General features: G+C 38.3%; 1 long non-coding RNA gene and 1 other non-coding gene across 2 annotated transcripts; both read right to left on the bottom strand.

The window, feature by feature from the left end:
• Positions 1-515: 515 nt before the first annotated feature.
• On the bottom strand, positions 516-597 carry Trnal-aag (transfer RNA leucine (anticodon AAG)). Its single transcript has one exon. It is a non-coding gene; the product is annotated as a tRNA-Leu (tRNA).
• LOC126848196 (uncharacterized) lies at positions 576-15,220 on the bottom strand. The gene is made up of 3 exons (XR_007687215.1): positions 15,042-15,220; positions 14,301-14,576; positions 576-2,565 (listed from the first exon to the last, which is right to left on the bottom strand). It is a non-coding gene; the product is annotated as an uncharacterized LOC126848196 (long non-coding RNA).
• Between the last annotated feature and the right edge of the window lie 1,787 nt (positions 15,221-17,007).

The raw sequence follows: 17,007 nt of genomic DNA on the forward strand, positions 1-17,007 counted from the left end.
ATTCTAATCTATTCTAACTCATAATATGTAGTAATACATAGCATATATATGTATATGTATATATGTATATGTAATGTAGTGTATCAATCTTTATCTGACGATGAGAAGTATACATACAAAATGATTATACGCAACTCACACATTTTATAATCCAAATAATCAGTACTTCCGTGAAACATGATTTAAGCTCAGATTTTATGTTATCTTTTCGTTTATTTATCGATTACTAATCACGATATTTTTAACTGCGTAAAAATATTAAAATCTCATGTTATTTAAATCTATTCAATATTGCATTTTTTGAGCTTACATATATTAAGTTTTATTTTATCGACACAGTTTGTATGTAGATAAGTAACACTCACATTTATTGACAATAGATAATCTGATAACACTCAATTATCGGCAATAGATGATCAAAAATCAAAAGTTTAAACTTGTATCATGATATTTTAAGCAAGAATATTATCTCTCTGCATAAAATATAGATTTTCACGAAATATGTGCAAAAAGATTGGCAGCGGTGGGATTCGAACCCACGCCTCCGAAGAGACTGGTGCCTTAAACCAGCGCCTTAGACCGCTCGGCCACGCTACCAGTTGTTGTGGAGTTACTCCGCAGTTCTATTTTTGTATATGTCTATTACAATTATTTTCTAATTAAGAATTCAATAAAGAAATAAAATAAATCCGCGATTTATAAGCTCGGTTTTTAATACAAAAAATAAAATAAAGTTACAAATTATAAGATTTTATCTCATTTTTCTAACTAAAATCCTTCAATTTGTGAAATGGTATATAAATTTTGTTCACAAACATTTCTATACCATGTCAAAGAGTGTCTATTCGAATCGCGCAATCTCGATGCTAAAAATAACTCTAAAGTTGACTTGTGAACAATCTATCAGTGTCAAGAAAATACAATTGATTTTATTTCTTTCATCTAATTAGAAATGATTAGTTCACTAATAATTCACCTAAATAATAATATAGGTCATTATATTATTATTCGTATTATATATTTATCGTATTATAAACAATAAACCTTCTAATACTACTTTGAAATACTGAACTTTCGTCTAACAAGATCATATTAGAATTAAATCCTTGTTTTAAATTATCTTTTTCTTTATTTTTTAAATTTGGTTTTTAGAGTTATACTCTTATTGTTTTTAAATGTTCTAGAGGTGTCCCTCTCGCGAGTTTTATAGGACCCTCTCTAGTTACACTACTGTTATCGTGGGCGTAGATACCATGTGAATTAAACAAAGGTAGAATGACCGGGCGGGGCTTTCGATCGGCGTGCGTCGCGCATGCGTTAGCGACGCGGCAAAATTTCGACCCGCGTCACGTCGTAACCCGACGAGTGTGTGGAACCAAGTGTTCGTTACGCGTCTCCACCGCTTGTCATGTGACGAGCGAGAGAAAGAGAGAGACTAGTGCGTCCCTATTTTTTTCTCTCGCCCGTCGGCCATTTTGCTACGCCAGCTTAATATTCGCCGTTCATTTTCTCCGCTCGCGCGCCTGTAACTCTATATCCGCACGATGAGGCACAATTGTCGCTTCGCGTTTCTTTGTTCCCTCGTGCAACTCTAATAGTCGGCTCCGACTGCGCTCGTTGGAGTCGCGCGGATTCTCATTCTCGCGGATTAGTCATCGATCGGGACGCGCGATCGGTACACCGCGACGACAGGTGGTCCCGACAAATTGAAAATTAATCCAATTAGATCGCGGGCGCTCGCTTCTGTTTGTTTGGACAGAGTGCGAGTAATCGCACATAGGGTTTCTCTTATGAACAATCGTGCGGTAGAACACCTTGCGCGAATTTAATCACCGTTATGCAATTGTCACTAGCGTTTAGAATTAGATTGAATTAGATCGATTAATTTTCTTAAAACACATATACATGTATGTCAAACTAGATTCGAAGTCTAGCTTGTCACAGATAAAAATATCCTATGTCAAATGTGTAGAATTGTTTAGAGAATATAAATTCTCTATCGATATATATCTTATAAATTATTGTTATACGTTCTCTACCATGTATGTTTTCTAAATTATTCTAAATTGCTACATCGATTTTACAAATGGCACACAGCCACATTTCTATTAGATTCGAACGCTATTCGTTTGGCTTTGTATTTCACAGCGACGGTGATTAACCGCAATGCGTTGATTAACCGCGACGCATCTGCGACGACAAAATCGAGTGCTTGAGCGGAGCGGAACAAGACGGCGTCCTCGCGCCGAATTAATCATTTCAACAGCTGCTGTCGCATTAGCGGCAACGGATAAGACAAATGAACGTCGTGGAGCTTGTTAAGACGTAATCCGAGAGATGTGTCTGCGCCGTCTCTCGTTCCTCTATCTCTTTCTCTCTCTCTCTTTTCCATCTTCGTCTCCGTCGCCGTCGTCGTCGTACATCCGCCGTCGTCTCATCCGGGATTAGACTATCCGCTCTTACACCACGGGTAGCCATTTTATCCTCCTTTGTTTATCAGCCACCAAGAAGACTTTTCTGACAGTTTGTCATATTTAGTCTTCACTCAACGTTGTCAAATGCATCCTAAATATAATTTTTATATGTTAAAATTAAAATATTATAATAATAATTTAAATTTTAACTATTTTACGTTAGCATTAATTGAAAAATTAATAACTAGCAGCGTCAGCATAACATAATTAAAAAATAATAAAAATGGCTTAGAAAAAATAATTGCACTCTACCAGGATATCTTTTAAGCACAAATTATATATAATTTTTTATATCATAAATTATATAAAAATAATATATAAGAAAAATTATATGTTGCCACATGCTTATAACAAAGCTGCTTTTAACAAAGATAGAAGCGAATATGTTTATACTTTATTATTGTCAAGAGAAAGAGGGAGAGAGAAAGAGAGATGATTGTATCGTTGAAACGCGTAGATACGATCATTCGGACTGTTCCGGTTAGGGTGAATGTCAAAGAACGTGACGTTTCGTGCGTAGTCGTGATTCGTAAGGTCTCCGATGACAGATAGTGCCAATGCGGGTACCATTGGGAGAACACGTGAATCATGATGTGATCTTCACCTGGATCGCATTGTCGGCAATGCAAAATACGATTGCGCCGTATATATACGAGTATTCCTTTCGCCCCTTCTTTTCATGCTTAACTTTGAAAATATTAATCTTGAGAAAAAGAGAGAGAGATCTCAGATTCATCACAAATTATATATTCATATATATTGCTATCTTAATATTATTTAATTTTGATTTTATTTTCTCATATATTTATATTTTCAATATAAAATTGTCAATATTAGTAAATTATAATATATGTATCTCGTAAAAAATTGTTGTCTATAAAATAATAAAACTTCTCTAAATAATTGCAGTTGTTTCAAAATTAAGACGCTGATAATAATGATCGATAAATGATGAATAAACTGTGTAACTGTTAGCTCAGCTGTATGATTGAAAAATTGTTAGCTTAACAGAAATTATTTATATACATTGTTTGTATGGATTTGTATTATTAAGATTTTATAGTATATAAGCAGAGACATATGTGTATTTATGCATATTTAAAAAAATATTAATTAATATATCATTAAAAAAAGAGTGTGTGAGAGAGAGAGAGAGAGAGAAAGGGAAAGAGCTGTTTGAAAAAAAGTCGACTTTCTGAATTGATTTGTTAAAGTGCTGCATTGCTTTGCCATGGGATGACTTTAATTATCAGCGAGTACATTATCAGCAAAGTGCGATTACGTCGAGCACTTTGTATATAGAAATCGACCTTTCAAATACGGGTACACGTAGTCGATGGCGTTCTTCGTTTCTACTTCGCTTTTGTCGGACCGAGTATTGCGCCTCTCCATTTTGTCATCCCCCAACGGGGTTTCAATGTTGTAACCATGGAGACGTCGCGTTTCCGCAAGGGGAACGTGTAAAGGGTGTCGACCGTACGTACGCAAGTATGGAGAGACTGCCATTGTTAAAATTTACGCACGTATCGCGTATATGATGCCGTATTAATAAAAATGCCATGCTATCTACATATTAACTTTAGACATACATATTAAATATTTAACAGCAATAAGAGTTTAAGATTAATATTAATATAATAGATATTAGCATCAATATCATAAAGTTTTTTCATGAAGTGTTTCAAAATTGCCAAAAAATTTAAAGAAAAAAAATTCTATAAAATTACACATAAAATTGTTGTATATATATATAAAAAAAAGATATTATATATAAAAATATCGATTATGAATGTGTAAGATGGAATAAGGTTGACGAGAAAATTCGCTCTCGAACTTGTCAATCATTCAACGTCGCGGCGTGTTCTCGGCGTTAAATGGCCAATGAGTTTCATAGGAGCCATTAAGGGATACTTGATTCGTAATGAGACTCTCAAGAAAAGCCTTATGATTATCCAGCATTAGGACAAAAGGGAATAATAGCAAAAGAGAGAGAGAGAGAGAGAGAGAGAGAGAGAGAGAGAGAGATTCTGCTAACATTTTATTCAAAACACAGCTCTTTAATTAATCGAAAATTTTATTAAATAAATTTTAAACTTTATTTGATTCACATATATTTAATATTAATTAATAATCGCGTGTATGTATGCGTGCACATATATTTTAAAAATAACAGTTCTATGTATCAGAGATTAAATAGATTTAAAAAATATATATATATAATCGGATTATTCATGAATATATTATCTCTTTTTCTTTATATATTTATACATATAATATACATCGTTACATCGATTTCATTCGCGCATATCGACAAAATGCACACAAGGGCAAAAAATCATTATATTCCACGCGAAAGAACCGTTTGTTAGTTCTGGACCATGTCACGAACGCAATTAGTGAGTGATTCGTCAAGCACTGCAAAGTCCTTCACAGTAATAGCAAAGGACCCTCCAACTGTTGGAGTGTCCTTTCGGTAGCGACTGCATTTTGATTTGCGTCTCGGCGCACTTCCTTACAATGCAAGCTTGCTTTGGCGCGAGCAAGCGAGTCTAACGGCCGATCTTTCGTCTGTGAGCGCGTTTACTATTATTTCTTATCTCGTTCTGATCGAATAAACATTGAATGATATAGAAACATATTTCATCGATTGCTGGAGAGTATCGTACGTGTTTTGACATATCGTTGAAAATAATATTTCTACATGATATATCGTATAGGTGATGAGAGAACTTTTTAAAACGAAATGCGCGATGATGTCGGGGACTAAAACTGTAATTAAATTGGAATCTTATTCTTGCAAATATACAGTGAAACGTGTGATTCGATTCATTCATGTTTGTCCGCTTGTTTTTCGCCAAGAAAAAAATTCCTTTTTTCCATTATATTTCTTAATATATTGGAAGTGTCTCTTCCATTATTGACCAGTTACACAAGATATTTACTTGAGTTTCTTTCTGCAGTGTTACAGATGGATTCGCTATCAAATTTTCCGGCGAGTAAAACGATCTTGTACGAGAGCGTCACACTACTTGGCCGGTTGGCGTTTCGAAATCTTGACGTTACAAGCAGTAAGACGTATTCTTTTCGTAGAACGCTCTATGAGAGATAGAGAGAAAGAGAAAGAGAGAGAAAGATCGCTATTCCTGTTTACACGCACGGGAAAATCGTATAGCGAAGGTGGTTTCAACAGAAACCCCGTTGCAACCGGACTCCCATTAAAGCAACACCCATTGTAGTCAGAAACGAGCATTGTGTCGGCATTATTGTGTGCAGCGAAGATTGCATTGTTATTCACCGCGCCATTCTCATGACGAGCACCGTTTTCGGCGCCTCGTAGCACGACACCTGGTAGGTGTAACGTTGCCGCCATTTTCTATTATAAGGATAATTTGATACATATCGCGGTCGGAGGGCTCACGAGGATCTTGCTACCCGGAGCCCGCTCGGATACCTGGAGCGCTAAACATGCCGTAGTATCTTGATTTGCGAGAATAAGATATTCAGTTATGACGATGTAATCTTTTAATTTGCATTTGCAAAGATTGGGTGTCTAGAAAAGCTAATACTAATGTAAAATAAAATTACCACATTACAATTTTTTCAAGCATTATTAAAATAAATTATTTAAAGCATAAATTTTTCGTTAATTAAAATAAATAATATATCAAACTATATCGTATGTGTATCATATTAATGTCGTGTTCATATCGAAATAATCATCTATCAATATCTAGCCGCAACATAATAATTTTTCCTTCAGTTTCGTGAGGAGTAATTTTCCTCGCGTACGATAATTAATTTTTCCGCTGACATTTCCAAGGACGAAGTAGTGTACGATTAATTAGCCGTATCGACGCTCGAGCGTGGGATCCCTAGATAGCGCCGAAGGCGGAAGCCACCGGGTAATATACCTTCGAACCGCTTGGATTTTGCTCACGTAGAAACCCCATAACGAAGTTACCAAAGCTGGAAGCGCCTTCAACGAAGAACGGACCTTCGTATAATGTGTCTCAATTCCAAGAGCCTGTGTGCTCGAGAGCCCATAGAACCAAACTCAATATGGCGGAGTCAATTGGACGACCCGTACTTTAGGGGTGTCCTTCTGTCTCTCTCTCTCTCTCTCTCTCTCACCTCTCTTTCTCCCGCCGTTTCATCGACGTCCGGAACACAGTCACCCCATCGTTCTTCCTCCCTCGTCTCCCCTTTGCCGTGTTACCTCCTCCCCCTCGCGTCTTCTTTATCCCCTTCTTGCGTACATAATGGGGACACAATCGACTTTGAAGCACAATCGATAGTTACGAGGTCCAGCCGGCGAAAACGCCACGGCTCACCTCTTCATCGACTTTGAATGGCACATACGCGATCGACCCCCGTGGCCGAGCAATCCCCGCCATATACGCGCGTTATCGCCTCTTTCTCTTGGAAAAGCATGGTGGAGACGCCATTTTGTTTCTAATACAAAAGCCTCCGGCGTTCTAATGTGCGACAAAAAATTTTTGCTTTCAAAGAAAATCTCGCTCTTTTATTTTTTACCTCTTGTATCAAATATATTTCTTGTACTTAATCTGTGTGAATCGATTAAAATTGAGATTTGCTACTCTTTGATACATCTTATCTATTAATAATGTAATTGTAAAAAAAAAATGTAGGAAAAAAATTAAAATTAAATTTTATTGTGATTATATCCACGAAATTTCTTTCATTAAATTATCTTGCTATTTTTAATGGAAACTCATCCGTGACTATTTAAGATTTTTAAAATCAATGATTTGATTTACCGATGAAAAAGCTATATTATATTTCTTGATGCGATAATTTCGATGCAGATACATCTTCAAATTCTGATAGCTAAAATGTCAAACTAGATTCCGAAAGATTGATGTGTCAAGATTGTAGTCAAATTTCAACATTTTATTAAATAAAACAATCAAAACAGTTTTATTAAATGTATGATATATCTGAGAAACTTCATTATAAAATAAGGAATCGTGCAATTGTTACATATAAATTTAAGATTTTTTTTTAGCGAGATAAGGATGACTTTTCTCTACGGATCGTTGGACGTTTGTCGCACATCGTGCGTCGATCGTGCGCACCAAGAGGCCGGCGTATTCGGCGGCAGCGACGAGTTAAAAACGTCGATCGTCACGTCGCATCGCCATGACGACGCGGGGGTGGCCGGTGGCCGTTATACACAACGGTGCTCATTTGTTTGTCATTTCCTCACGGCACGGCGAGTCGCGGAAACAAAGGACGGGACACGGAGGCGCGGAACAAAAAGCAATCCGTTCGACAAGCGCTCGCCCCCGAGAACTGCTACTCGCGAGGGGGGTTGCTGTCGTCGCCCAATGGGGGTGAGAGAGTGCCCCGTTGTTGTTGCTCGCTCGCACCGGAAGGGAGAGGAGAGACGAGAGGAAGAAAGACTAGGGCGAACGATAGGAACGCGAGGAGAGCGAGGGAGACGAAATGTCGGGAATTACCTGTTCGGAAGAGAACATTTCGCGCCGTCATTTTTATTTCGTTTCCGCGGAAAACTCCCGTTAACGCGCGCGCGACCTGATCTCCGCTCCGCGTTGAGAACGGAGGTGCCGATTCTCGAGAGAGATCGCTCGTTCCGTGTCTCTCGCGAACGTAAACCGCGAGCGAACGCTCGGGAAGAGAGGAAGGGGGAAAGTCTGTTTTCCGAAGAGAGTGAATTAGAAATGTTTTACGTTGTAATTGTGCGTCGAATTGCGCGATGGGTTTTTTGCACGACGGACACGCGAGCAACATCAGTCCTGTGATTTTCGATTCTACGTGATGAAAGTTATTGTACGATTTGAACATTACGGAAAAAAAAAATAAACTAGAGATGGAAGAACGGAATCAAGAATCAATGTAAAATATAGCAAATGTAACAAATAATTGAAATTATATTACCTACATACTCGCAAAAAACACCTTTTGACATCAGTTTTAAAAATCAAATTTTTATTGTCGATAATACGCTGTCATATTATTATTTCGCATATTGAACTTTCATGTGTGTATGTTTTCTTAAATAGAAATATATGAATGGATATAGTATAATATTAAGTTTGTACCTGCGCCTCGCAGGTGCCACATGAAAGGACGCGCATTCTACATTCATATCAAAATCGTATCGTAACGCCTGCCAGCAGCTGACGTCACAATTAACGCGACCTAAATAACTCTTGCTATATAAATTCAGGCCCATCGCGCTGACATAAAACGTCAAGGCATTCACTGATACGTCAGCGCATCAAAAGCGATCCGTGGAGGATTTCAAAGAGACTCGCGCGATTTAATGGCAACGATCGCACGGTTTATATATATATATATATATATATATATATATATATATATATATATATATTTGTTGTACAGGGAGAGTGCCCTCCGAGAGAGAATCTTAACAGCGATACTATCTGTCGCGGGGGACTAGATATCCTCAAAAGAGGACGTCAATGGCGGGCCTTCGAGTGTCCGGCATCTCGTTAGCGACGATGACTCTTCCACTCTTTACGAGAGAGGCTGCGAGAGCTTAACCACGTATTCTCCTATACTACGTCGCACGGTAGCCAAGTGTCGATTACATGCACGGTGAATATAAATAAACCGGCGCGGAAATTAGTCTACGAAACGGGGATTTTTTTTTTCCTCGCACGGTCCGCCAGCGTGACTCTCGAAATTGACGGTATTCAATTTAAACGTGAGGCGTCGTCGAAAGAGGTGAAGGTCTCTTCGTCGTCGCGCAAATGTCGCCTGCCGCGATTTAATGTCATCATTGAACGCTGGTACGGTCGCTTCCCGTTATTGCGGCTAATTGCGATGAATTACGCCCCGCGGCTACCGTAATCGGAGAACTGTTCTTCGTAATGGCTGTTAGGATTGCGATCGTTTCTCATGGTACTCGCCACGGAGAATCACACTCGTATTACTACCATCTATTACTATAATTCTTAAATATTTGAGCTGTAGATATTTGACATATAATTTAACAATTAATGTGTGTGTTTCGAATTTTGGGATAAAAATTTTATTATTAAGAAAATGATTTTAAGATAATGTTTTCTTCTCTTTAAACTTCTTAGTATATCTAGTTTATAAAAAGTTCAATTATTAACTCTATTTAATATTTAATTATAATAATTAATATTTTCCTTCCGATTCATGAATTAACTTTTGTCCTAAACTCATTATGTAATTAATAAATTGCTACTTTTCTATTTGCATTCATAAACTTTGTTAAATTTTAGATACACATATATTTTAGATACGTATAATTTTAAATACATATATTCTGAAATGACAAAAACTATATATATATATATATATATATATATATATATATATATATATACATATACATCGTTTTTTTTACTTAAAACAAAGCAAAATAAAAAGTTCGAGGACAGCTTATTAATTAAATCATGCAATTATTTATCACGTAAATTTTGTCATTTCTTATCAAATTCTTTTCCAGAAACTTCTGAACATCCAGAGCCAAATAAATCAAAAGACATCAGTTATTATTAATTTAATTTTAATTTAATTTTCTATCTGCATTATTGTCAGAATATTGATCTAATTAGTATCGGGAATAATTAGTCATCGGGAAAAATTAATCAAGACCGCGTGCTTTCTCGCTTCTCTTATTTGGCAAAACGGAACAACAGGCATTCTTTGTAACTATAAGCCTGCTCATGCTGTTTCTGCATGTAATTAACAGGCGCGTTATCCACGGGTGAACGAGGTGTTACAACTCATATAATACTCTTCTACGCTCTCCGGATAAACGAGACGAGGGGCCCATTGACTTCGTTCATTGATTTTACGTCAATCTGCAGAGAGCACCCTTACGAGAGTCTCCGTGATGCGTTTACCATAAGCGATAAGGGCGGCGCGCGGAGAGAGGGCCGCACATAGAGTCGTCCGCTCGGCACACCCCATGAAAGGGAAATAGAATAGAAATGACCCCCCACGGGAGTCGCATTAGGGACACATGGCTAGGCGACAAAACCCGATTCCCTTCCGACCCTCCAGGATCTTAGGCATGTATACGGTTACATAACGTTACGTGCTAGCTACCCCTCGGATCGCTCAGGGGTTGGTACGAGGGTTGGAATGTACACTCTCTCTGTACCACCCTTCGGCGATGGAAACGCCATTTTGTAAGCAGAGAACGATTGACGGATGGACATTTTTTTTTTTAATTTTATTCGCTTTTGATATTATATCATATTCTAACAAAAATATATATATATATATTTAAAAAGTTTATTATTTTATAAATAATATAATAAGCAAATAGATTTTTAATTTAATTTTCCACATGTTACATTATATTTTTCATTATTTTTAGAAAATGGCTCTCTTATATTTGTGAGAGAAATCGATTTTCTACTGATTATTGATTAGTAATATTTTATTTGTCAATAAATATATCTAATAAACTGGAATTTTTTTTTGCAATTCTTGTTTTATCTTTATATTATGTAATTTATTTGGTGTCTTATATAATTCCGGGAACTTTATTTTCTCGCGATATTGGTTGACACCTCAGGATCCCTTTTATGTTTCATTTCTACATCACCTACATCATTATAGTAAATTATTAAAAGCCGATTGCCGAATAATTGACTTGTTATCACACGCGCGCGGGCGCTTCGATTCGTGTTTAATCCCTCCCTTCATATAAAAGCACAAAGAGGATCTACAGCAGCGAAGTGGCGAAACGAGAGGATCAGCCACGTCGCAAATGGATTCGACCAGGCGTGTTCTACGGTAAAACCGGAGGAGCTGTAGATCCGTATCGGGACATTCTATGGACACCTGTTGTGTTGTGTCATCAAACGTGCAGTTCTCTAGCTTTGCGTTATCGCGCGGTTGAGTGAGTTCTCGTGTAAAGCCGAGACATCGAGGGTGACCGCGAGCGCGACAGGAGAACGGGGAGGAAAAGGGGAACTTGCGAGAGAGGAGACAAAGGTTAATTTGGTACGAGCTGTAATCCGTCTCATCCGTCGGATGGAGTCCAGGACCCATGGACACGGTGACAGCGGTCCGGATTATTGTCTCGCACCATCGAGGATTATATCGAGCGCGAAAAAAGATTAATCGGCGTTTCCACCCGATCAAAACCCCGTGCGTACTTTTAATGAAGCTGGGAGGGCACGTAAGCCGGTGAGAGGGAAGGGAAGCTGGAACACTAGTTGCGTAATTGAATGAATAATCATCTAGGCGCGATGATAAAGTTTGAAAAAAAAAAAAAAAATAAAGTTTGCTGTTTATTAATTACCGTTGTACTATCGATATTTTTTTATTAAAATGAAGAAATTCGGAAATAGTCTAATTTTCTCGTTAATCCGAAAATTGAGAATATAATAATGAGAGAAAAAAGAAAGAGATCGCGTTTAATTATACATATAAATATTATATATATTTTTGATAAAAAATGTTCAACATTTAGCTTGTTTCTAGAATTTTTTCGAAATACGATTGAAAGTGAAACGAGATGCGATTTTATAATATTCAGTCGCTCGAATTCTCAGAACGACAATTTTATCGGACTCTGGAATTTTATTCGTTAAACGCCGCGCACACGCTGCTCTCTGTTAAGTACAAATTCGGAAAATGGCCACCTTCCGCAGGACCTTAATTAATGTACCGCCTTCCGGAATCCCGCCCGAGCCGCGGCATCGAGACGTGCCTGGGATCGCGATGTTACCCCATTGTTCGCCAACGTTGGCATTACGATACGGCTGTAACCATCGCGGGAAGTCGAGCCGGCATCGTTAATGTAATGGCGAAAATGGCGAAACGGCCCCGACATCACGTAGAGGTAATTCGGCACGCGTACGCTCCTCTATCAAATTGATTTTCACGCCCCGCGTCCCCTTACGTTCATTCCATCGCGTTTGCCGGACGACTATGTGTCGCAGCTGTTTTGCATGCGAATTTTGCGAACGCAGAAACTATTTTGCAATTATCTATGCGCAAAATATCCTTATCGCGATATATCTTTCGCATATGGGGAAATCTTAAAATTAGATTTAATTTAAATCACTTATTGTATGCGTGTGAGAGGGATATTGTCATGTAGAGGATATAAGTATGTCTGAAAATGTTAAGTTGAGCTAAGAATAATATTGACCATGAAAAAAAAGTCCTATGAAAACACGATCTTTGCGGACTAATCTGCCAGATCTATTTCCAGAAATTCTTACGAGATGGATTTTTTTCGATTTCGTGCGAATGAGAACAAGCTTATGCAGGTAGTTCTCGCTCATGCTATTTAAGAATGCTCAAATATCAAGACAAATTCTATAATATTTTTAAAGTCGTTGGAATGCGAGCGTTTCTGGTTTCCAATGAAACCAAGAGTCCTTTCTAAGACTTGAATTATAAATGTTTCATTTATCTAACCGAATAATAGTAATGATTAATTTTTATATAATGAAAATCGCGTGGGTATATATGGCAATTGCAGCTTCCAAATAATTACTGTTATCAATACAATAAAATAATTTTTTATGCCTATGTAAATTTTGAAGTAAACTGTATCAAACTATAGTACTAAAATAAATTTTGTCTATTTGACTTATGCAAATTCTATTTTCCATCAAATGAACCAAATGTTCTCTCTCTCTCTCTCTCTCTCTCTGTCAATGACCTTACGCGAAACTTATTTACTCAATACAACCTCCGATCAATAATCGTAACGTGTAGAGATAAAAAAATATTTTCAACAAATGTCAAAAGACTTTTGTCTCGAAGGATAAAATATTATATTAGGCTACATGTCAAAGTAGACGTTTTTTTTTTTGTTGCATTGTCGGCGAAATCGAGTCGAAAAATGGGAGAATACAGACAGGACGTGACGAGACGCTTTTGAAAGGCTCGAAAATAAAGATCGGAAAGCGCACGAGGTTGCAACCGTCGCTCCATTTCGTCGCTCCGGTCTCTGGTGCCCCGTCCCTAATTGACTCACGCCGGCACCCAATCGGGCCGCAAATTATAGGTCTCGAGGAAAAGAACGATTATCGGCTAAATAAGAGAGACTACAAACAAACAGAATAAGCGCGCTGACTACGGAGAAACGGTGGTAAAAAGTGCCGTTCCGGTAAGTCCAACGGAACGACCTATCCATTGACCGTATAAGAACGTATTTTAATGTGTTGACGATATCTGTCATGTGTGTCCGGTTTACACGCGCGAGACAGCTTAAGTAGAAAATTGCTTGCCTTTCATCATAGTTAAATATTGAAGTAAGTATTCAAGATTCTTCAAGGTGTAAGCACACACTAAACAACGAATCGAACTTTATGAAAGTACGATGAGTTTAATACATTCATATGAATTACCATAAGAATATGACTATTGACGCGCTCGCACATATTTTTTTTTGTTTAATATCTGACTACCTGAATATACATATGGTTTCTTGAATGTTTTCATCTGAAAAAGTTTAAAAAGATTTCCTAAATTTTGATTCGCGCGTGTCATATATTCGGATCACATATTTTACTTTATAAATTTTTATTATAGTAGGGAGTTTTCGGAATATGTAAATTTATTTGTTTGGTTCGACTCTTTTCTGTAATACGTTTTCTTTTTCTATCTCGTTCTCTTTCCAATATGCAGCCATTCTATTTTTATATCAAATACAAAAAATTCTGCAGAGTGCAAACGCACGAGTAAATCTAATACAGTACTATATCAAAAACATGCATGCGTAATCGACTTCAGACAAGTTGCACCGCGAAGAATGCAATTATATTTACAAGAGATAAGCATATATCTATTAATGAATACATATGTACTCACATAATCGGCAGCAAGACGAGAGGCGATGCCAATTTGCATGCGCGTGCTATATTTACGCAATCTCGAAGGCAGTTCTCGGCACAGCTGTCGGAACGGAACTCCCCAGATGCCGGCGATATCTCGGCGCGCCATGAAACATACTAGATACAAATGGGTACGTTTAAGTAGATCGAAATCTTATCGCTGGCCACGATCGGTAACGGCGTTCGGGTCCACGCTCAAGTGGACTGTCTAATTTATCGAGTGCGACGGCGCGATAATAATGGCTGCCATGTTCTGTGAAAAGCATAGACATAATAAGATATAGATTGCGCGTTGCAATCAAGAAACTTGGAAAGAGAACGGACACCAGAGTGTTCCCTTCTCTTTCCAGTGCACAGATCAAGAAAAGACGAAGATATTGCGCTCTCTCTCTCTCTCTTTCTCTAATATCCCTAATATAAATACGTTATTTATAGGCAAGATGAAAAGGAGTGCGAAGTCTATATTTGTTATTACGTCTACGATGAGGGTGACGATGATAATTATTTCTAACAAGAGAACATACAGAGATTAAATATATTAAATATAAAGAATTTCAAAAGTTATTCTATTCGATAGCCAATCGTGTGATATTGTGTCTGTCCCTATTCTTGCCGGAAAGCTTCCAATGATAGTAAAGTGAAGCGAGAGAGAGAGAGACAGAGAGAGCGGCCACTTCTCGCGACTCGAAACCATCGTGCGGTTTGAAGGCCTACTTACTTAGCATTCGGTGTCACGTAGAGCCCGCGTTTTAATACATCAAAAACTCGGAAACCCTCTCGTCTCTTGCCCCCTCGATCGTCGGGTATCCGAGCGACGATCCTCCTTGCCGAGTGCGCGACACCCCTAGGGGCTCTCTCACTCCGCGCGACATTCATTTGTTCGGTCTCGCGAGTACCCGCTCTCCCGGAAAGAGAAAGAGAGAGAGAGAGAGAGAATACGAGAGAGGAGAGAAAAAGCGCTGCGTACCTTTTGTTTTGCTGGGAGCGAGCTCCGATTGGCGCGTTCGTTCGGTCGCGCCGGCCATGGCAGCCTTTTCCCGGGCTAGGGATATCGGGCCAATAGCCTACTCGAGGGCGTTCCTGGGCGGGCATTGCTACGCGTCCCGCATCCGACTCTTCGTTGTCATTATTATTATTATTATTATCATCGCAGCCGGCGATGTATACCTTTATGAGCTTCCGGCCGTGTCCGCAACGTTGGTAAGAGTGACGCGTTTCCGAGAAATCGCGTGTAGCTTCGGTCATTTCTCACCAGATGGCATCAGATGTACGGTTCCTGAACGAAAACAATTTCAAATAATTTCAATTTTCAAATAATAAAAATAGATAATAGTTAATAAATATAATATAAATAAATACAGTTTATAATTTTTTTTCAGCGAAACTCATTTTTCATTCACAGACATATGCGATAAATATTTTAGTTTGCATTAAAAACAAGTGTATGATTTATCTATGTATATCGACTTTAATCAAAACGTCCAAAATGAAAATCATCGAAATTAGTTTAGATATTAAATTAACACTGTATCAGATTACGCATTGAAAATTAAAAATTAACGATTAGAAATCGACTAATCAGAATAAAAGAAGCTCAAATTTCTTTGTCCTGATCAAATTTCAATCTTCAATACGTAAACTGATATGGGCTTCAGTTTGTGCAACGGAATATAACTAAAAAGTGCAGCCAGTCAAGCGCGTATCAATTCCGTGTTTCATGATAAAATCGACACTCAACTTTGACTCGAGTCGAATCATCGCTTCGCTTGTAAAGATTTCATTGAATTTTGCCGAAAGTATTCGCAAGTGGATTTCGCAGGGATTGAACAGTGTCGAATTTTATTAATTCGACTAACTCGTCCTTCGGCACATCATCAATTAGACAATTTCTATTACTCACAAACGAATCATATCTTGAACTGCCTCAATTTATTCTAGATAGCAAAAACGTGTGAATCATTCTATGTAATTTCATTACGTATGTAATTGCCTATCTTATTGCAATGTATCATTTCATAAAAATTATGATCAATGAGGAAGAAACTATGAATGCGCTATGTTCGCCTTCCGTATGAATTTGCAGCGGTCAAAAATTGGAATGTGAATCTGGTCGTAAGTCGCTCCCTAGTGACAAATCGCGTAATGGTCGGAGTGATCGATGAGTGGAGTCGCCGCTTCGCTCGTGAAAAATCCGTCGAAAATCGCGCCCCGCCGGGGGCATCGTCCGGAAATAATCGTCAAACGGATTCCGCGAAGATCGAGTGCGCGTCGGGCTCGTAATTTCGACGTCGCTGGTCAGCTAATTCGCTCGCGTCGCCAATGAATCACGGATCGTTCGATTTCGGCAAGCTGTGACGTCACGCGTTCAACTGTGCCTTCGCCATATTATTGATATATCTATTATCTGTTTCTTCATACTCGCTTTCACTGTGAACTTGCAGCAGCACTGAGAATTGGACCGCTAATTTCGCGTTCCTAGTGACAAAATCAAGTAACGGTCGGAGGTGAGTGGAGTCGTCGCTTCGCTCGTAAAAAATCCGTCGAAAATCGCGGCCCGCTGGAGCATCGTTCGGAAATAATCGTCGAACCGATTCCGCGAAGATCGAGTGTGCGTCGGACTCGTAGTTTTGACGTCGCTAATCGGCTAATTCGCTCGCGTCGCGAATGAATCACGGATCGTTCGA

This window comes from Cataglyphis hispanica, chromosome 3, assembly GCF_021464435.1.
Source record: "Cataglyphis hispanica isolate Lineage 1 chromosome 3, ULB_Chis1_1.0, whole genome shotgun sequence".
Taxonomy (NCBI): Eukaryota; Metazoa; Arthropoda; class Insecta; order Hymenoptera; family Formicidae; genus Cataglyphis; species Cataglyphis hispanica.